Source organism: Stenella coeruleoalba (assembly GCF_951394435.1).
Source record: "Stenella coeruleoalba genome assembly, chromosome: 9".
In the NCBI taxonomy this organism is placed as follows: Eukaryota; Metazoa; Chordata; class Mammalia; order Artiodactyla; family Delphinidae; genus Stenella; species Stenella coeruleoalba.
In genome coordinates, this window is record NC_137155.1 from 76,559,293 (window position 1) to 76,580,993 (window position 21,701).

General features: G+C 39.8%; 1 protein-coding gene across 4 annotated transcripts in view; it reads right to left on the minus strand.

The window, feature by feature from the left end:
• The window catches only part of FAM3C (FAM3 metabolism regulating signaling molecule C), a 379,854-nt gene that overhangs the window by 115,360 nt on the left and 242,793 nt on the right, over positions 1-21,701 (minus strand). For all 4 annotated transcript variants that reach the window (XM_079932258.1, XM_079932257.1, XM_079932259.1 and 1 more), the window contains one exon: positions 1,533-1,653. The gene's annotated coding sequence lies outside the window, so the exon portion shown is untranslated. The remainder of the gene's footprint in view (positions 1-1,532; positions 1,654-21,701) is intronic.

The window sequence follows — 21,701 nt, forward strand, 5'->3', positions numbered from 1 at the left end:
TTAGAAGGAGGAGGATACTGCAAATTTCAAGTGTTTAAGTAGAGATAAAGGCAAACTAAAAGTTCAATGAGGTTTTCAGTTTTGCTTCTTACGTAGAAGTGGAAGAAAGAAGACATCTCCTTTGCCTTCTACTCAGGAGAGCTTCAACCTCTGGATTAAGGCAGGAGCCCATCAAAACCGTCAATAGAACATTCTGCTCTTAGGTCAAGCCTCACACCTGGTGGTTTACTGTGTTTACGTATGGGCTACACGTGCTTTCTTCCTTATGAGAGAGACATCATTGTGGGAAGTATTACTGTATTTTTATAACTGGAAATATTTTAGTATATAATGTTTAGAGGAGGAAGAAATTCATATTATTTGATATCTACCTTATGCATGGGATTGTGGTAGGGACTTTACCTATAGCATTTCATTTAATCCACAAAACAATGCTGCGAGGTTGGTACTGCTACCAGTATTTTACAGATGATCGGACAGCCTCAGAGAATGTATATAACTTGCCTGTAGATACAGAGTGGAGTAGGGCTGTCAGACTTTAAAGTAAATGCTCTTTCTATAAAACTGCACTGCCTCTTTCACAGAGACCTCAATTCTGAAAAGAATAATTATAATAATGGCCTAATTTCCTCATTGGTCTGAAGAAAATGTGGATCTGCTGGAAACGTTTTTAAAGTAACTGACTTGCAGTTGAGTTATATGCTCCGAGTATATTTAATATAATATATATTATGGGCTCTGCCTTTGCCAAATCACTTCTCTCAAGAAACAGAATAACACTGAGATTAAGAAAATGAGTTCTGAAGTCAAGCTGCGTGAGTGCACGGAAGTGGTACCACCACTTACTTTGTGACTTTGGGAAAGTCACCTAACCCCTCTGTGCTTCAGTTTTTTTCTCATCTTTAAACCAGATCTAATAACAGCACCCACATGGTAGTGTCGTTAGGATTAAATTACATATTTTGTCAAAAATCACAAATCAAGGGCTTCCCTGGTGGCGCAGTGGTTGAGAGTCCGCCTGCCGATGCAGGGGACACGGGTTCGTGCCCCGGTCCGGGAAGATCCCACATGCCGTGGAGCGGCTGGGCCCGTGAGCCATGGCTGCTGAGCCTGCGCGTCCGGAGCCTGTGCTCCGCAAGGGGAGAGGCCAGAGCAGTGAGAGGCCCACGTACCAAAAAAAAAAAAAAAAAATCACAAATCAACACAAACAGTACTTACTGTGGACTAGACACTATTTCAGTGTCTTGCATATAGTAAATCATTTATTAATTACATCTCTATGAGGTAGGCTTTGCTATTATTTCCATTTTGCAGATGATGAAATTAACGCAAGAGGCTAAATAATTTGCTCCAGATCACCTGCCTATTAAAACCTGGTATTTGGCTTTGGAGTTTATGATCTTAACCACTAGGCTAGACTGTCATTTTGCTTAGCACAAAGTTCATGCTCCATAAATGTTAACTCTAGTATACACTTTCAAACTTCTTCCAGCAGACCTGACGTCATTAAAGTGCGGGCACTGAGTTCATACCTGTACAGGAGGAATCGACACACCTCCCATGGAGCTGGATGGAGTGTAGTCCCAGAGGCAAGATCGCAGCTTTCCTAAGCATGCTTCAGGGCACATCAATGAGGGCCAGGTACCATTCTGCCTGAAAGAGTAAGAATTAAATGCTGAATGGATTTATTATGAGCAACAAGCTCTAGTGAAGGGCTTTTGGAGGTACCCACTTAAAATTTTTTGCTTGTCTGATGTCGTACTATCTTTTTATTCTGGAAAATTCTGTATTTTACCCTGCTCTGGAAAAGCTGTGGTGTCCCAAAAGAAGTTATATGTGAATCATCATCATCTATACTATAAGTTTCTTTGAAATAGAAAGCAATCTTTGGAACGTCATTGTTCTCTTAAGATCCAGTTGCTGACATATTTTCATGTATACAGTGGCGTGGTTCTCAGTCACACCTCTGGTTGCTTATTTATACCAAACTGTTGCAATCAGGGTCTGACTGATTCGTCATAATGTCACAAATGCCTAAAGTAGAATCAACACGTTAGGCATTCAATTACTATGTATAGACTTTGTTTTTAAATTGACTTCACTACGAAGTCAACAGGTAAACCAAAACAGGCATTTTTTTTTTTTTTTTTTTTTTGCAGTACTCGGGCCTCTCACTGCTGTGGCCTCTCCCGCCGCGGAGCCCAGGCTCCGGACGCGCAGGCTCAGTGGCCATGGCTCACGGGCGCAGCCGCTCCGCGGCACGCGGGATCCTCCCGGACTGGGGCACGAACCCGCGTCCCCTGCATCGGCAGGCGGACTCTCAACCACTGCGCCACCAGGGAAGCCCAACAGGCATATTTTATAGACCAGTGGTTCTCAAAATGTGGTATCCAAAGCAGCAGCATCAGTAACTCTTGGTAATTTGTTAGAAATGCAAATTTCCAGTGCCCATCTCAGACCTATGAAAAAAGAGACTTTGGGTTAAAGACCAGCAATCAGAGTTTTTATAAGACCTCCAGGTAAATGTGATGCAGAATAAAGTTAGAGAATCGCTGCTGTAGGTTATACAAAAGCATGTCTGAAACACACATATCCTATAACTAACTCGTGAAAAAGAAGTTTGTCGTTTAGCATTCTTCCTAATTCAACTTTAAACGGGAGCAGTGGTGTTCCTTCTTTAGGCATTAGAAATATTCTCATGTTTTGCAGTAGGCCAAGGCAGGACTTAGAAGAAGAGTAGCTTCTAGAGTCCTTGGTATTCACAAATCAATTGACTCAGAATCTCTGCCGAGTGGAGTTGGGGTAGCTGCATATTTAGTAAACACCTTTGGAGTTTCTTATGCAAAGTAGGTTTATGAGAACCTTGGCATAAGAGCAACTGTAGTCTGAGGAACTTCAATGTGGATAGACCTGTGAATTGCTTACGTCCCAGAGGGAAATTTGGTCTGTTTGTCCTGAAGCCTGAGGTTGTAGCTACTGAAACAGTATTCTTTTCTTTGCCTGATAGTATCATATTTTACTAAATAAAAGCCATCTCATCTCTAGAATTCCACAATTTCTCTGCCCTGCCCTCTGTAGCCTGGCACCTAATTTCAGGTCTCTCAGTGGACAGTATCTTGCTATCCCATAGGAAAGCGCACTACAGTGATCAATGAAGGCTGGCCATGGCACCTCCAAAGAACACCTCTTTCATTGTCTTGTATATGAGAAAGTTTTTGTATTTTTCTCATGGTTAAGACGCTGACTCCTAATCAAGTGTGTTATCCAATTATCAGTCACTAGTTGTTTGGAGCAGGCAAAAACCTTATTTCAAGAAATCTTGTGACCAAATTTACAGGCAAGAAAGAAACACTAATTAGAGGTACACAGAAATAAGCCTTGTATGAAATAAAATTCTGTAGGAGTTGCTGACAAGCTGGCTTTCGTACTTGGAGCACTTATAACAATTTCTTATTGTAAGAGTCACGCGGCCCCGCCTCACCCAGGGGCCTATGGATAATATCTCTAGGATTCTGAAAATGTGTGAAGACAAAGGAAGGAAAGTGAGAATAACTGACTCCATGCTCTGGAATAAGAACTAAATACATTTCACAGTTCATGATGAAAAACTCCAAGTAAGAAATCCGCAGATATATGTGGGGATATCTAACTGATGGATCGGAAATGGAAAGTAACCAGGCTGGGGAGCGTAGCCTGGTGGTGCTGGGAAAGGGAAAGAAATGGCTGATCAGATCTGTCTAGAGCTGGATCCAGGAAGTGACTAGGGGGTAAAGCTCTCTTTCACCAGTGAGGAAAGCAAAGCTGACTATCTAGATTAATGCTGGGGCCCCAGGTTTCTTGTTGGCGCATGTGAATGAAGCAAGGGTGAGAGTTTGAGAAACTCCATGTCTGATCCATGGAGTGGCAGTCGGGGTTTCAGGCTGGGGCTGAGTGGATCTCAGTAGCCATGGTTGCACCTTTGAGGGCAAAATAAGGTATGTTGCTCCTTTCCCTGATAAGAAGTTATCAGCCTGCTCGGGGCCCTGCTTTTGCTGTCAGTGCAAGTGAGGATATCCCAGGTCATAGCATCAGGGCACAGCCAGTAAACTGGTTCCTCTCCTGGGCAGCAAGAGCTCCGGGGCTTGAAGGCCACCTGGCTTCACTCCCCCCACCTGCTGGATGTTTATGTGAACATATCTCTAGAGACAAAGTCCATTTGAATTAAAATCAAGCAGAACCTTCCGGTTTAGGCTAAAACTATTCTTCCAGGCAGTCTCCTGATGGCTCCTCTATCCTTCCTGGTCCCTGTGTTCATCATTCCTTGAATTAGCTGAAGAATGCAATCTAAGCAAAGTCCAGTTCCTTGCTGAGACATGACATGAATTTCTTCTTTACTCTCATTTCTTCTTTCTCATCTTTCTGGCCCTTTTACCCTGTTAGCATTTGGCTAGACATATTTTCTGCACCTACACTTTATTTTGTTGATTTTCTCTCTATCAGTTTCAGAACAACACAGATTTGGATTCAGGAAATAGGTACTTTCATATATATACATGGAGTCCTCACTTTGCACCGTTCCAACAGACATGAATTGCAGTCACCTTAGTTAATGACACCAAGTCCCTCAACACCACAGTTGTTCAAATTTCAGGTTCCACAGTGTATTTACTGAGTAATTGCATAAAGTACAATCTTTGCTGCTGGCTCACAAATCAATACATAAACGGATGCCAGTCATGATCAGCAACCCTCACATCGCCTTTCAAACGCTGTCAGAGATTGGTCTCTACACACTCATCATTCAGTCCATACACAGAAAACAATGTACGTAGCTGTGTTGCCTCCCAGTTTCCTAGCAGGAAAGAGATAATATAAGCAAAGTAGTTTAACATTTAAAGCACTTACTACTGTCACGGTTTCTCTTAGGGACTTAAAAATGTGAAAATTTGCTTTTAACCACTGAACACAAATTCATTAATCAAGTCAGCGGGCCAAGGAGGTGTTTTAACTTTTAAATCCTATTTACTTATATGGACTTTAGGACAGGCTCTGGAAACTACAACTGAAGAGCATGTAACTTTAGCAGAATTGGGGGAGAAATGTGTCATAAAGCAAGCAACTGAAAATGTTTAAGCATTATGGCAGGAAGAAAATCAGGTAATATCTGCAGTAGGACAGAAACTGTTACCATGTGGTGCACACACTCTGTGGGATTCAGATCAGATGTAAATGAAGTTAAGGGAATGTTGAAACTGCTGCTGCGCTTCTAAGAGAAGAACTCAGTAAAGATGACCTCATCAGCGTAAATGAGGAAGGGCTTGTAATGAAAAAGATGATGAGGTCCCGGAAGTGACACTGACAAAAAGACCTCACATTAAAGAATTCTCAGAGGTATTTCATGCTGTTAAAAGAACAAAGGATAAAATGTTGGTTAAGTTGACCCCAATTTAGAAAGGAATATGACAATTCACCAAGGTGGAATAAAGATGCTTGTTCCATACTGTGAGTTATGGTATGAGAAGGCAAGAACTGTTCAAACTATTCTTGATAAAGTTTTTAAAAAGAAATAAAGCACTTTAATTTTCAATGTTTCTAATATTTTAAATTACAGTGTGCTAAGTAAATGTTAGTTTTACTATTATTTTAAATGTACCTATAAATTTAGACAATAAGAGAACTTTTAATGTTTTGGCAGAAAATTTGAAAGGTCACAGAAAAATCATAATTTTTTCCCATCGATTATTAACATTGCTTTTCACGGTTTCAGCTTGCATAGTCATTTTTATGGTTCCTCACTACTGAGCAAAGAAAAGATTGCCGTACACATCAATATAGCACATACATAGAATTTTTAAATGTGTGTAAAGATTTATTCATTTACTTAACGGTTATTTGTTTATTTAGCACCAACTATTTGCCAATCACTGGGCAGTGAACAAAACAAAGTCTCAACCCTCATAAATAAAGTTAAAATATGTCTAGTGAGGGCTTCCCTGGTGGCGCAGTGGTTGAGAGTCCGCCTGCCGATGCAGGGGACACGGGTTCGTGCCCCGGTCCGGGAAGATCCCACATGCCGCGGAGCGGCTGGGCCCGTGAGCCATGGCCGCTAAGCCTGCGCGTCCGGAGCCTGTGCTCCGCAACGGGAGAGGCCACAACAGTGAGAGGCCCGTGTACCGCAAAAAGAAAAAAATATATATATATGTCTAGTGATTACAAGAGCTATGAAGGAAAGCAAAGCTGAAAGATGAGGTGAGATTGAGAGCTCAGGGTAGGGGAATGCTCTCCTGTTCTCCTGTAGTGTGGTCCCTGAATGCTTATCCCCAAGGTGATGCTGAACATGGAAATGCAGGGGTCTGGAGGATGAGAACACCAGGTGAAGGAAACACTAAACATATTATTCTCTCTTACACGAGTGAGTCTACAAAGTGTGTACTTGGTAGCTCAGGAGCCAGGTCTTGGTGAAGTCTGGACAACAGCTGTAAGGCTGTGGCTACGTTTGGAAGCACGTAGAATGGTCACCATGTGATGAGCCGCAAATGCCTGTGCCTCCAGACCAGTGTAATAATAGTGCCTTGATTCATTTTCTGCCTTACGACTTCTTGAAGAACGTATCGATTCAAATTCTGCTTGTTTTCCCAGTACTTAATTAATCAGAGGTCATTCAGTTGAGAATGTAGTTTCTACTACCCAAACATTATCTTTTATTATATGTCAAACATTCTATGGGTAACAACTCTCACATTTATTATCTTTAAAAAATTCTTCAATTGCAGTTCATATGTTTCTAGGTTTTTGAGATATATTATGGTTTCATAGGTCTTAAGTAGCCTTAACTTGTATTTATTCATTTCTACAACTAGGCCATAAACTCTGTTTTTTGTTTTAATTGATGGATGGCAATTGCTTTAGGGAGAAAAAGACTACTCAGTAAATTAGAAATTAAACACATGCCACTTATTTGTGATCAAACAGGAGAAACAGGCGGGGAGGAAAACAATACTTAGTCTCATATATGTGCTAGGAATTGTTTTAAGTACATTTACTAGTCAAATCTTCAAACAGTCTATTTTGAATTGTTTAGGCTACTATACAGTAGTAAAGGATACTATTATCCTTGCTTTGGAGATGAAGACCAGACTCAGAGAGCTGGTAACTGGGGTCTGGCATTTGAACGTAGGCAGTGGGACTCCAGCGCCTTTATTCTTAATCACTGTCTTAATCACTACACTGGACTGAATTGCAGGGCCCCATTGTATAAGAAAACATGTCTCTGAGAGCAGAAGAGACAACAGTTAAGCGGGAATATTGCCATATGCACTTCATCTTCCCAGGGTCGTCGTTGTGCAAGAATCATTTTGCTCCATGAGAGGTTCACTCAAGCAGAATACTGAAAAAGATCAAAGCTCTATATTCAGCTTAATAATTTTTGAGAAAGAGAAGGTAGATTGGATCAATTGAAATACTAATTGTACTCACAGAAACACAGTTATTTCTGTGGAACAAAATATCGACTATTAGAAAGTTTAAGAGAACTAAAGGGTTATTCTGGTTATGCGCGTGTGCACGTGCGCATGTGCGCGCGCGCGCGCACACACACACACACACACACAGCCCAATTAATATAAACGGAGGGTCTCTGAGTACAATGGAAAATCAGGCTCTAGGTACAGACCATAATGAATGTTTCACAGGACTAATGAATAAGGAGATTCTAGCTATTAGAATCAGGAAGGTTATTATCTGATTCATGAAAGCTTTTAGTAATACATGAATGTACATTTTTAAAAAGTGTGGCATTTACTTAGGCCTCACTTTTATCACAATCACTTAATTATTAATAAAACCACAGCTTTTAAGATGAGCACAGTAAAAATTAATTTGAAAAGATGATGTGGAGATAAGCAGGCTTTTACTTCTGTGATTTATATATTTGCAAAGTCAGCCTGTTTTAGTTCTTTTATTCTTGCGCACCAACATAGCAGTTTAGCTTTTCCTTGGAAGCAGAAGGTAAAACAATAAAGCAGTTCTTAAGTACTTGCACATAAAGGTGAAAGGCACTCCTCTCACTATCCAAGTTCACCTCCTTTGTCAAGGATATCGAAGGTTGCTTCTTGGGAAGAATATATTTCCCAAGGCAGAGGAAAGTGATTTCACTTTAAATAATGATTATATATAAGTTTAAACCCCTAAAAATTCCAAAACGATTGATTTTACAGAAACATCTTTTAAATAGCTGATGTTAAATGATGTGGAGGACCCAGACTGAGTTGTTTCTGCCTTCAAAGATCCTGACATCTATTGTGCCTCATAGAGAGGCAATGGGGTGTCTTTGAAACTCTTCGCTAGAAAAGACCTGAGAAGGAATTTTAGCTTCACTTCTTAGGATGATGAAACTTAATACATTCCTAAATATCCAGCTTTCTTGCTTGTACAATACGATGATGATATCATCTATTTTTTAAGAATTTTGTGAAGATTAAAAATGTCTAATACGTCCAAAATTTAGTACATCAAACACAGAACTCTTTGCTCTCCTTCCCAATGAAAAAATTGTGTTTTCCCCCAGCCTTCCCCAACGTATTAAATAGCACTATCTTCCATCCAATTTCCCAACACAGAAATGGAGGATTCATACTTGATTACTTTCTTTCCCTCCTGCCTACATTTAATACATGAGCAAGGGCTAAGAATGCTCACTCAGAATGAGTTCTTGGGGAATTCCCTGGCGGTCCACTGGTTGCGATTCCGCACTTCCGCCACAGCGGGCAGGGGTTCGATCCCTGATCGGGGAACTAAGATCCTGCACGCTGCGTGGCATATCTGACCTCTTCTTCTCATCTCCCATCCTCTTTCTCCAGGACTACTCAATAATCTCCTAAGGTTTTCTCTGTCTGAACCCTTTCCCACACTTTATTCTCAACACTACCGCTAGAATGATTTAAATGTATAAAATAATAGATCATGTGATCCCCTTGCTCAGAATCCTCTAATAGTTTCTCAACTCAATTAGAAAGCACTCTAATCTCTTTACTGTGGCTTTCAAGAGCCCACATGATCCAGCTCCTATCTCTCGCCCTCTCTTGGCCTCTTACTTAAATCTCCTGAATAAGTTCATCACATCATTTAGCCTTATTTATGGTCCTTTGTTCCCGGAACACGCATGGCTCACGCTTAGAGTCTCTGTGTTTAGATTCACATCTGGCTGGCTCTTCCCTGTCACTGGGGTCACCGCCTCTTCAAGTACGTCTTCCCTAACCACTGCCCCCAGACACTACCACATTATCCTGCTGAATTGTCCTCAGAGCACTTCCGTGTAAACAAAGTGACCACCTCCTTTAGAATCTCCAGAGCAGGGATCTTGTCCACGTTGTTCACAGTCACATCCCTCAGGTACTAATGTTGATCAGTCTACAATTAAGGACTTAATAAATATGGGTTGGTTGGCTGACCGGATTAATGTTAACACGTGTGAAATTCTAGACACACAATAGGCACAAGGCAAACGCAACATACAATTAGTAAGTACTTAAAAAAGTGTATACCAAGCTCATAGAGAAAGAGAACAGATTGGTGGTTGCCAGAGGTGGGGGTGGGTGGGTGAAGGGAATCAAAAGGTACAGACTTCCAGTCAGAAAATAGGTAAGTCATGGGGAGGTAATGCACAGCATCATAGCGACCACAGTTAATAATACTGTGTTTTATACTTGAGAGTTGCTAAGACAGGAAATGTTAAAAGCTCTCATCACAAGGAAAAAATTCTGTAACATATATGATGACAGATATTAACTAGAATTACTGCGGTGATCATTTCCAACATATACAAATACTGAATCACTATATTGTACACCTGAAACTCATGTAAGTTTGTATGTCAATTACACCCCAATAAAAATGTATAAACCTTTAAAATATGGGACAGGATATGTTAAAAGCTATAAAAATCTAGTAACGTAAACGCTTCCTTTATGTGAGAGTTTAATATAGACTGGAAAATTTCAAAATAAGCCATGGAGAAAGTGACATTAGTTAGGCCTTGAAGGATTGATGGGGTTTTTACAAGAAGAAAATTGGGGAGAAATGGATGCTGGAGGGTTGTAGCAATGTGTGCAAAGCCATAGAGGCAGACATAGTGCATGGCTCCGTGTAGCTGGAAAACAGAATGGTAAGCAGTGGTAAGCAGGAGAGATTAGTTCAGGGCCAGATCACTGGGAATATTAAAGGAAATTCATTTTGGAGAGAAGGTAGAGAGTCTGATTTTGTCATGCACATGGAGGTGTCCAGCAAGCAGTTGTAGGTTTAAGTCTGAGGCTCAAAAGGGGGCAGAGTTCTGAAACTGGAAATGTTAGCATTCTGGTTAGAGGTGAGTGAAACCTGAGAGAGTGAATAAGACAGCCCGGAAAGAAGAAGCTGATCAAAAATTGGGGAAAGCTTACACTTAATGGGTGTGTAAAAGAACAGGAACCAATAAGAGTTGTGAGAAATATCATTCAGAAAGGTAGGAAGGGAGTAGTACTGATAGAAACAAATCAAAGCTGAAGAAGGTGAGAATTGAAAGAAGTATGCAACATTCAATAGAGCTGCTTCTTGCAAAGAGGAAGAGTGAAATGAAAAGGGAGAAGAGAGGATTACTTTGGTTTTGGATGAGAGCGAGCTTTTCCATAATAAGATGCAGAAGGAATTGCTCTGGCCGGAATGGCAAATTGGAGGCGAAGAGGCTGGAGTAAAAAAGGAAATGGGGACTGTACCTCGAGGAGTAAATATAACTTTTAAAAGTCAACCTGGGGGGACTTCCCTGGTGGCGCAGTGGTTGAGAATCCGCCTGCCAGTGCAGGGGACATGGGTTTGAGCCCTGATCCGGGAAGATCTCACATGCTGAGGAGCAACTAAGCCCATGCACCACAACTACTGAGCCTGCTCTCTAGAGCCTGCGAGCCACAACTACTGAGCCCGCACGCCTAGAGCCCATGCTCCACAACAAGAGAAGCCATGGTGATGAGAAGCCCTCCCATTGCAACAAAGAGTAGTCCCTGCTCACTGCATCTAGAGAAAGCCCTCGCACATCAACGAAGACCCAACACAGCCAAAAATAAATAAATAAAATAAATAAATTTATTTAAAAAAAAGTCAACCTGGGTTTTTTTGTTTTTTTTTAATGGGAGGGGATTGATTTTATAGAGCAAGAAGGGAAAGCCAGTGAAGGGTGAGATGGGATGTGAGACAGGAAACATTCTGGAAATGATAAGAAAAGAGTGGAAGGACAGGATATGGGCAACTAGTGAAGGGGCTCATTCTCATCTTGAAATGGGGCAAAGACATGATTTTTGTTTGTTCTTTTTTTCTGATAGCCGAGAATAAAAGAATGAGTAAAGGTTGGGAGAGAGATCAAGGTGGTGGGAAGGAAATTTGTTAAGTGTGCTTGTGGGAGACCCTCTGTGGCAGTAACATGTATGCTGAGTTGCCCTGCAGAGATGTAAGCATGCATTTCCTTTTGGGGCAATTCAATAGAGTCTTGTTGTGTAAGACTGAGAGTCCAGAGGAAGTCAGACATTTGTTTTCTATCTTTCCAACTCCAGACAACTGTATTTGCTAAAGTCAGGATTTCTTCTACAGTAAAGTTTCCATTTCATGGATATAGTACTTAGTGAGGAAGATGGTATGATAAAATGCAAATTTCATTTTAACACTTTACTAATATTTGTAAATCATGAATCATCATTATAATATTTGAGATAGTGTCTGTGTAATCTGACAATCTGTGGATAGTTTAAATTGGCAAACATTAAGTTTTCCTAAAATGCTTTCGAAATACATTTGATCAAATTATACTTTAGCAAAAGAAGACATAAAAAAGTGCTGGGAAAATTTTTCATCTAGTCCCCAGATACATACCAAGGCTAGGATAGTAGAAAAAAGGAAGCCAGAAAAATCAATCTCCAACACTGATATATTTTTTCTAGAAGTCAGAGTGAATTATTTCGGACCCAATATTTATTTATTTATTTTCCAGCTTTACTGAGGTAAAGTTGACAAATAAAATTGTAAGATATTTAAAGTGCCTGCAAGAAAGGGAAACCCTCTCAAGCTAGCTTCCATAAAGGGTTAAAGAATACTTGGAATCATTAGAGAATCCTAGGGCGATACTTACAGCCAAGCCTCTTGGAGCCTCTGGGACCCGGGCTGTCTCCTGGAGGGACAACTGGCTTCTCAATTCCGTGGCTCCTCTTTATACAGCTGCTCTATTTTCTCCTTTGGGCTCCTTCCTCCATTGCTACCCTGGCTGGCTTCCTCTGTTTACACATCCTGAATATGGCCAAATATGTCCCAAAAGAGACCTGGCTCCATGTGACTTTTCAAGTTTAGGAACTACCACTTGACTTCAATCTCTAAAAGAATTTCAAAGTGAATTTTCAAGCATGAGCATCTGATTGAATACTAACCAGCCAGTAGATCAGATAGTTGGGTCAGGTAGTTTTCCTCTATCAAGTCAGCTTTGAGGGGTGGAGTGAAGGGGGTGAGGGGTAGAAGTGGATGCCATCTGCTATCTACGGATTGACCACACTTTCTAGAGTAAAGGAAGCACTGTTAATAATTACACCCAGAACAGATGTAAATCAGTGCTGACATAGGCCAGCCAGGCCAACAAAGCTATGAACCATTGCCTGTTCCAAAGATTATGAGTGGCATAGATTTTCTAGAAGAAGTAGTAGATGGGATGAGTAATGAAACCTGTTAGTACATTCTACTCTTTTGTCTTCTAAATACACTAATATCTCTTCCTTCATAAATACACTTCTAATGATGGCCTAATTTTCACACATGCAACTGCAAAGATGCTCACCCCGTACCTGGTGAGAAGAGATACAGTCACAGACAATTCCTATATATCAGGCCCTTCTATCACCAGCTGATGGCTATTTTTCCTCTTGTTCTTTTGTAATCCAGTCTTCCTTGGTTTTCAGACTGTGGAATACATGAGTGGTTCTCAAAGTGGGATCCCCTGACCAGCATCACCGGGAACTCATGAAGAAGGCAAAGTCTCCGTCCCAGACCTACTGAGTGAGAAACTCTGTGGGATGGGGCTCAGTAATTTGCATTTTTAAAAGCTCTTCACATGTTTCTGATATATGCAAAAGTTTGAGATCCACTGGAATAGACTCTAAAGTTAACCACCATTAACACACTGGAAATAAAAGTATAAATCATTTTGTCTAACAGAAGCAACTTCCCCTTAAGGTTTTGCTCTTCTCAAAGTTGCAAGGGAGGCATCCTATATTTCACACTGCTCCAGGCCATAGTTGATTCAAGAGCTGTGAAGTTTCTGAAATTTTTATGCTATTTGCAAACTAACAAGTTAGCTTACCACAATTTCATTAATGCTGGTAGACAACATGAGACTCCTGGTTTAGAGAAGAAGAATCATAGTTTTATTTGCAGCAATGGTAGTAGCAGAATATTAGCATTTGTGCTGGGTTCTTGAGCCCCAGTTCCCAGGGGGTGATGGAAAGAAGTATTAGTAATACTAGCCCATGTAGTGGGTTGTATTTCAAGAGAGGAACCCTGCATTTAGAGAGCCTGCATCTTCTATGATAGGCAGTAAGCACCACTGCCCTTTGTCTCAGAGAGAGACCTTATTTCTAACTTCTTAGACTGTTCCATATACAAAAATCCTTGAAATGATAGTCCAGAACAAAAGCTGTCAGGGCTTCTACTCACAAGACATGTTGAAACATGAGAGACCCATGGAGAAGGGAGTTCCCTTGTATGTTATTTTTCTTTCTTCCCTTGCTGCTTTCAATAATTTTTCTTTGTCTTTAATTTTTGCCAATTTGATTACTATGTGTCTTGGCGTGTTTCTCCTTGGGTTTATCCTACCTGGGACTCTGCGCTTCCTAGACTTGGGTGGCTATTTCCTTTTCCATGTTAGGGGAGTTTTCAACTATAATCTCTTCAAATATTTTCTCGGGTCCTTTCTCTCTCTCTTCTCCTTCTGGGGCCCCTATAATGGGAATGTTGTTGCATTTAATGTTGTCCCAGAGGTCTCTTAGGCTGTCTTCATTTCTTTTCCTTCTTTTTTCTTTATTCTGTTCTGCAGCAGTGAATTCCACCATTCTGTCTTCCAGGTCACTTATCCATTATTTTGCTACTGATTCCTTCTAGTGTATTTTTCATTTCAGTTATTGTATTGTTCATCTCTGTTTGTTGGTTCTTTAATTCTTCTAGGTCTTTGTTAAACATTTCTTGCAGCTTCTCGATCTTTGCCTCCATTCTTTTTCCGAGGTCCTGGATCACCTTCACTCTCATTATTTTGAATTCTTTTTCTGGAAGGTTGCCTATCTCCACTTCACTTAGCTGTTTTTCTGGGGTTTTATCTTGTTCCTTCATCTGGTACAAAGTCCTCTGCCTTTTCATTTTGTCTGTCTTTCTGTGAATGTGGTTTTCCTTCCACAGGCTGCAGAATTGTAGTTCTTGATTCTGCTGTCTGCTCCCTGCTAGTGTTGGAGGGTCTCCTGCAGAGGTGGGGGATGGGTGTGGCTCACCGTGGGGACAAGGTCACTGGCAGCCTGTTTTATTATTGCATCTCAAATGATTGATTCTAGATCTTGGTCCTTTGTCTGACCCCTTGGAATATCCTCTGCTTTTAGTTTTCTTTCTGATAGTTCCTATCACTGCTGCTTGTCATCTGTACTTGGTTAACATCCTAACTCTCTGCATTTCTCAGTCCATTTGAGATAAAGCAAATGCTCTTAGAAACAAACTGGAACCATTATTATATCTTTCTGTAAAACCACTGGTTATGTTCTTATGGAATTTCATTTCTACTTTTTTTTTCTACTTTTTTTATTGTTGTTTTCTTTTTGCACATTTTGTTTCTGCACATTTAAAAGAGTGTAATACAACCAGAAAAGGCAAAGAAGGCACATGTTTGAGGTCGATGATGGCAAAAGAAAAATGGGCTGCCGGATCCCTTGTTCTGACTCAAGAGTGGCCATTCTTAGGTTCCAGTGGCTGTAACTGGCTTTCTAATTTCAGTCTCCCTGAACATGGGTTTTTCTTGTCTGACTTTCCCCAAGTCTTTTTTTTCCCTCTCAATTTAACCCTGCTTCTCTCCTCAGTCAAACAATCACATTACACTCTCTTGCTCTTCGTGGGTGTAAGGCTCCCTCTGTTTGCTTTGAGAAGCACAGCCTTCAGCCTTCAGGGCAAACAGCATTCTGGTTATTCTAGACCCACTGTGTAGTCTCTTTCTCTCTCCCCTTCCCTCCTGCCCAAATCTTTTCCTCTAAGTCTCTTGGATTCACCAATTCTTTTTTTTTTTTAATTATGCATACTTTTCTACTTTTTCCTAATATCTGGAATGTAAGTATTCTATTTAATGTGTAGCTCTCTACAGTCTGGACACATTAATATTTATAGAATGTCTTTCCTAACCTAAGGTTAAGGATCATACCACGTTATTATAAAAACTAATCTTAGAAGTAATCTAGTCCAACTCTCTTAGTTTACAGATATGGATACTGAGATTCAGGATAATAGGCTCATTTGTTATATTAATTAAGGTAGACTTCTGTAACAGACCACAAAATACCAGTGGCCAAATACCATTCATTTCTCTCTTAAGAGTCCCGGGAGGTCATTTAGTTCAGTAGGGTGATTTTTTTTCTCCACACAATCATTTAAGACCCAGACTAAAGGTAGCTATGTCATCCTAAAAATGCTGATTTCAGGATCAGCCTGATGGTTACTGCCCCAGATATCTGGAAGAAGAAAAACGCTAGGAGTAGCTCAGTGAGACATGTTTTATGGTTGGAAGTGGCTCATATCACTTCTTACATTGATTGCATTGGGGAGAACATAATCAAAAGGCATGTTTAAGTAACTGCAAGGGTGGCTGTATGGCCACAAAGAAGTGAAACATATTTTGGGATATAGTGGTTTCTGCTGCAATGATCATAGGTCACATAGTAAATGGTCTTCTCCACCACACAAGTGCTTATATATAAATGGATGTAGGGATAAAAAACCCCACATTTTAAGAAAAATATTTGCATTAAACATGCATGGGAAAGGTAGAAGATGGAAGGTGGAGAGCGTTTATTGCTTCTAAGGGCTAAGAGTCTGAAAATAATATAATAATACTCCTTCAGTACCCATCTAAGTATCAGGTGCTTCCATGTACATGCTTTCCTTTGATCATCACAGAAACCCAGAGAGGTTGCCATCTTCGTTTCTATTTTTACAGGGAAAGAAAGTGAGACACAAACAACTCAGCAACAATGTAACTTCTTTCCTGAGGTCATATATTTATTAATATGTCAAGCAAAGATTTGAATTCAGGGAGGTTGATTATAAAGCCTAGGCACATTTCACTAGACTATATTGTCTTTAATTTAAAAATTGCCAAATAAGTCATGAGAGTCTGTGAACTAAGTATTAGCACCAGATTTTTCTTATTTTATTTTACATAAACTTTAAGTAAAAAGTTTTGCTTAAACTCACATATGAAACTCTGCATATGTGAAAACATCTTTATTCTGTTCTCACATTTAATTGATAATTTTGCAGTTACCAAATGATTGACTGGAAATACTTTCTGTGTGAAAATTTGAAGGGACTTCTCCACTGTTGTCTCAGGACAGAAGCACTATTCCAGATATCTCCGTGGAGTGCAGTTTATTTGACTGAGAAGAATGCAAAGATGATAAAGAGAACCAGAATCCACATGTGTTGGGGTTCTTCCCAGCTAAAGCTTCCTAACCTTTCCCAAGCATGGGAGATATTGTCAACAACACATCCCAAAAGATCTGTGAACTTTGTATCAGCCTGCAGGTGCCAACATACTAATATATATGAAGCCATGTCTTATGATCAGTTATATATAATGATTCAGCTCCAAGCAAGTTTTTATTATGTAACAGTCTCTTCTATTGCACAGTTGCATGGAAGCATCATTTTATTCCCTTAGGTTCTAAAGGGAACCAAGTTTCTTTCCTGCTCGTGGCCTCACTGGGCCTTATTACCCTCTCTACACTGCTAGCTATTCACCCAAAATCTTGTCCCTCTTATTCCTTGTCACACAGCTATACTACATTTCCCAGCCTTTCTTGTTGTTATGATTGTCCTGGTATTAATGCAATGTCAGTACAAGTGATGTGTTTCCTTTTCTGGTCAAGGCTTTCAAGAGAAAGTTATGCTTCCTTCATCCTTTCCTATTTTGCTAGCTAGATGCAGATGAGAATGAGGTTCTAGAGAATAGGAACCCCCAATATAAGAAAGAGGCTCAGTCCCTGAATTACTAAGTATGGAAAAACTGCCCGTTAATAGAAATTTTAGACTTTTACTTGAGTGAGAAATAAACTAATACATTTGAGCCATTTAAGATTTTGGCTCTATTATATACAGCACTTAATGTTATCTTAACACAGGCCTATCATGACTGAAACAGGTCATGCTGAAATGAATAAGCAATAAAGCAGCAGCCGATGACTTCTTAATGGAATTGGAGGGAAAGAAAAAGTCTATTCTTAGAGAAAACATTTCTTTCTCTACACGAAGCAAGATAAAATACAAACAACAACAACAAAATACTGAAGAGGTACTTCCAGCAAATCTCTGCAATGCTACAGCTGCCCTACAAAAATAACTCTCTTAGTTAAGTTCTTCTGGTCGCCAAAACATAGAAGCTACTAGAACTAATTTGAGTATAGGGAACTGTTGAATCATTAGTATCTCACGAATGGAGGAAACTTCCAGGTGGTAAAGAAAAAAAGAAATAGACATTAGAGGAACAAATATCAGAAAGTTAGAGAATCAGTTGAGGAGGTTGATTAGGATTTCCCCGAGAAAGGAAAATAAGCATATTAAATTAGGAATGAAATAATTCAAAATAATTTTCTGAGATAGAACTATAGGAGCACCACACAAAGCTGTGCTATTGTAGCTTCTGATATCTTTCATAATAAACAACCTATCACAGGTTGATAACAGGGCTTTTTTTATTGGGGTACTCAAAGCCCAAAGCTGCAAGAGAAGCCATTGCCTCAATGTTTGCTGGTTAGAGTGACGAGAGGAAAAAAAAAATATTTTTGATGTCCGGCATTGTCACTTAAGTGTACTAGCCCAGAGGTATTGCACTGCGCATCCGTTCACCACTCACTGGCTAGAAGTAGTCACACAGCCTCACCGAATGCAAAGGAGCAAAGAAGTATAAATCCACCAAGTGCCCAGAAGGGCAGGAACAGGAAACAGTTGTTGAACGGCTCTGATGATGGCTACAACTCATTCAGGGGAAAAGATACATTGAAGTAAAATATGTATTTATATCCATCTAACTCCCTATCTGCCTATCTATCTATCTATCTCCATCAACATCATCATCTATCATGTGTCAGGGGCCCAAGGAATACCTGCTTATTCAATAGACATGACTACCTCCCAACTTTGATTTTCTTTGTATGTTTGCTTACATCCAGAAGGCCATTGGTGATTTTAGATTTATTATCTGTAGAAAGAAGAAACACAGACTATAATCACCAGCTGCCTTTCTAACACCTTCTAAGAAAAACCCTGTGGTATGTTTCATTTAAGAGGTGATAAGATTTGTTAATCATGATCCAAACTGTCTTTAACAAGTTTCAACACAAACTATAAATAGCCAAGCAGTACCATCTGCTTCACATATTTTTGTGTCTGTGATATATGAGGAAGAAAAGTTATTTAAAGTTGCCAACTTGTGCTTCAGAATTGTCTGCTGTCCCTTGAAGCCTAACATATCTTTTGCTCCTGTCACAATCTCCATAAACTGACAAGCACCGTCTATGCCTAAATGAAGTTCAATATAAGATTTATTTTCAAGCAGAAAATGAATCCTTATTAATGGGGTCTCAATATCAGTCTTGCTGATATCTGCCATTTCCTTTCATTTGCTGTTATGACGTTTAGTCTGTATGTCTCCATATGGGAGTACAAAGTTCCTTAATTTACAATCCAGTTGTCTTTCAAAGTGTTCCCCCTCCCAGCTTTATTGAGGTATAATTAACAAAGAAAGTTGTCATGTATTTAAAGTGTACAACGTGATGATTTAGTATATGTATATATTGTGGAAGGATTCCTACAGTCAAGTCAAATTAATTAATATATCCATCACCTCACATAGTTACATTTTTTGTTTGTTTGCTTGGTTTGGTTTGGTTTGTTTATTTCTTTGGTGAGAATGCTTAAGATCTACTCTCTTAGCAAATTTCAATTATATAAGTGTTAGCAAATATAGTCACCAAGTACTGAAAATGTGTACTCTTTTACCAAACTCTCCCCATTTTCCCTATGCCCCAGTCCCTGGAAACAACCATTCTACTCTACGCTGGGTATTTTTTTTTTTTTTTTTTTTTAGATTCTACATATAAATGACATCATACAGTATTTGTCTTTCTCTGTCTGGCTTATTTCACTAAGCATAATGCCCTCCAGTTTCACCCATGTGCCGCAAATGGCAGAATTTCCTTCTTTTTTAAAGACTGAGTAGGGCTTCCCTGGTGGCGCAGTGGTTGAGAGTCCGCCTGCCAATGCAGGGGACGCGGGTTCGTGCCCCGGTCCGGGAAGATCCCACGTGCTGCGGAGCAGCTGGGCCCGTGAGCCATGGCCGCTGAGCCTGCGCGTCCGGAGCCTGTGCTCCGAAACGGGAGAGGTCACAGCAGTGAGAGGCCCCCGTACCGCCAAAAAAAAAAAAAAAAAAAGGCTGAATAATATTCTCTTTTATATTTTCTTCATTCATTTATCTGCTGACAGACATTTAGGTTGTTTCTATGCCTTGACTATTGTGAATAATGCTGCAATGAACACATGGGAGTACAGATATTGCTTCACTATAGTGATTTCCTTTCCTTTGGATGCACACCCAGAAGTGGGATTGCTGGATCATATAGTAGTTCTATCTTTAATTTCTTGTGGAAATGCCATACTGTTTTCCATAATGCTATTGAGTTGTATGAATTTCTTATATATTTTGCATATTAACCCCTTATGGGATATGTGATTTACAAATATTCTCTCCCATTCCAAAGATTGCCTTTTCATTTTGTTGATGGAGTCCTTTGCTGTGCAGAAGCTTTTTAGTTGGATGTAGTCCCCCTTGCTTATTTTGTTTTTGTTGCTTTTGCTTTTGGTGTCAAATCCAAAAAAAAAAAAATCATCGCCAAGCAAAGCATTTCATGTAAATGCTGGTTGTGTAGGAAATAGAAATGAATCTTCTCATGTATATTATGTGATAATTTGGTGGTGAGATTCCCAGATAGGCTCATGGGAATTTTCTTCCTCCTCTCCTTTCTATTATTCATCTCCCTCCAAATCCTGCTTTATCTTCTTTGCTAGCTTTGACTGCATGGGGTAGGATTTTAAAGTGTCAGATGAAATGAGGTCAGGTGGGGGAGGAGTGAGGGACAGCTGTGTTTAACGGCATTAGTACTGAGCTGGAGGATGGCACTGGTGGTGGCAATGGAGAAAAGGGTGTGGGGTTGTAGGAGAGTCCTGCGTGCCTCCTTAGCACAGCCTTTCCTGGGACAGACTCCAAGTTTGGCTCACTCATGCCGCAGATTTGCCTCTACAATGTCACGGAACCTGGCTCGTAACGTTTCGTTTTCATGCTCTTTCTCTGCACTGTTGTATCTCTTCATCTAGATTCTAATCTATTATCACATCTCAACCTGTCTTATGCATAACAGCAGATGACAGCCCCTGTGCTGGGTAAAGATTACATATTACTGTGATTCATATGAGTTTTTTCTTTATTTTTTAGATTTGATTTAGTTTTGGATTACCTACTACACTAAGACAGTTCAACATTCAAAAGGAAGAGAAGGCAATTATAGTAAAAATCTCCCTTCCATTGTTGTTACCCAGCAACAAATTCTCTCTCTACAATGAACTAATATTGAATATTTTTTGGTGTGTATCCTTACAGAAATATGCTATGCATATACAAGCAATGCATATCTATCTGTCTATTATCTATCTATCTAACATCTATCTCACGTCCTCTTTTATGATACACGTTTTCTTTGCGTTGCCCTTTCACTTAGCATTGTAGCTTGGAGATCATTACACGTTATTACACAACAAATTTCTTCAGTCTTTTTTATGACTGTCCAGCATTCTATTTTCTGGATGTATAGAATATATTTTACCACTACTTTCTTGTTGGGCAGTTAGATTGTTTTCAATATTTTGCTATTACTAAAAATAATCATGTAATAACTTTTCACAAATATCTTTTAGAACATGTAGAGATAAAACATGTATGGATAAATTCCAAGCTGTATTCAGTACCCATGCAAAGGGATCACACATACTACTAGCATTATACAGCACAGATGTAATATAGATTTTACTGGAGATAATTTAAAAACAGAGAGGTAATACAGTACATGCAGTCCCCTGTAGTCTTATTATTCCACAGTGTGGGCTGGATATAGATGTTCTAAATGGACAGTGGCCAAAGTTTCAGCAGACAAGGGTCTGCCTGGGGTAGCAGGCTGGATGTACTACAGAAATACTCTGGGGGCAGGAGAGCCCTGCACTCATACCACGAAGAATATCTCAGTGTAATGCTGAATATGAGTGGGGAGAGTGACCATCCCTTCCTTGTTTCCAGTCTTAGAGGGGAAGTGTTTATCCTTTGATGATCAGATATAAAAAATTTTCATACTTTGGGGGGTTTGATTGTTTATTTC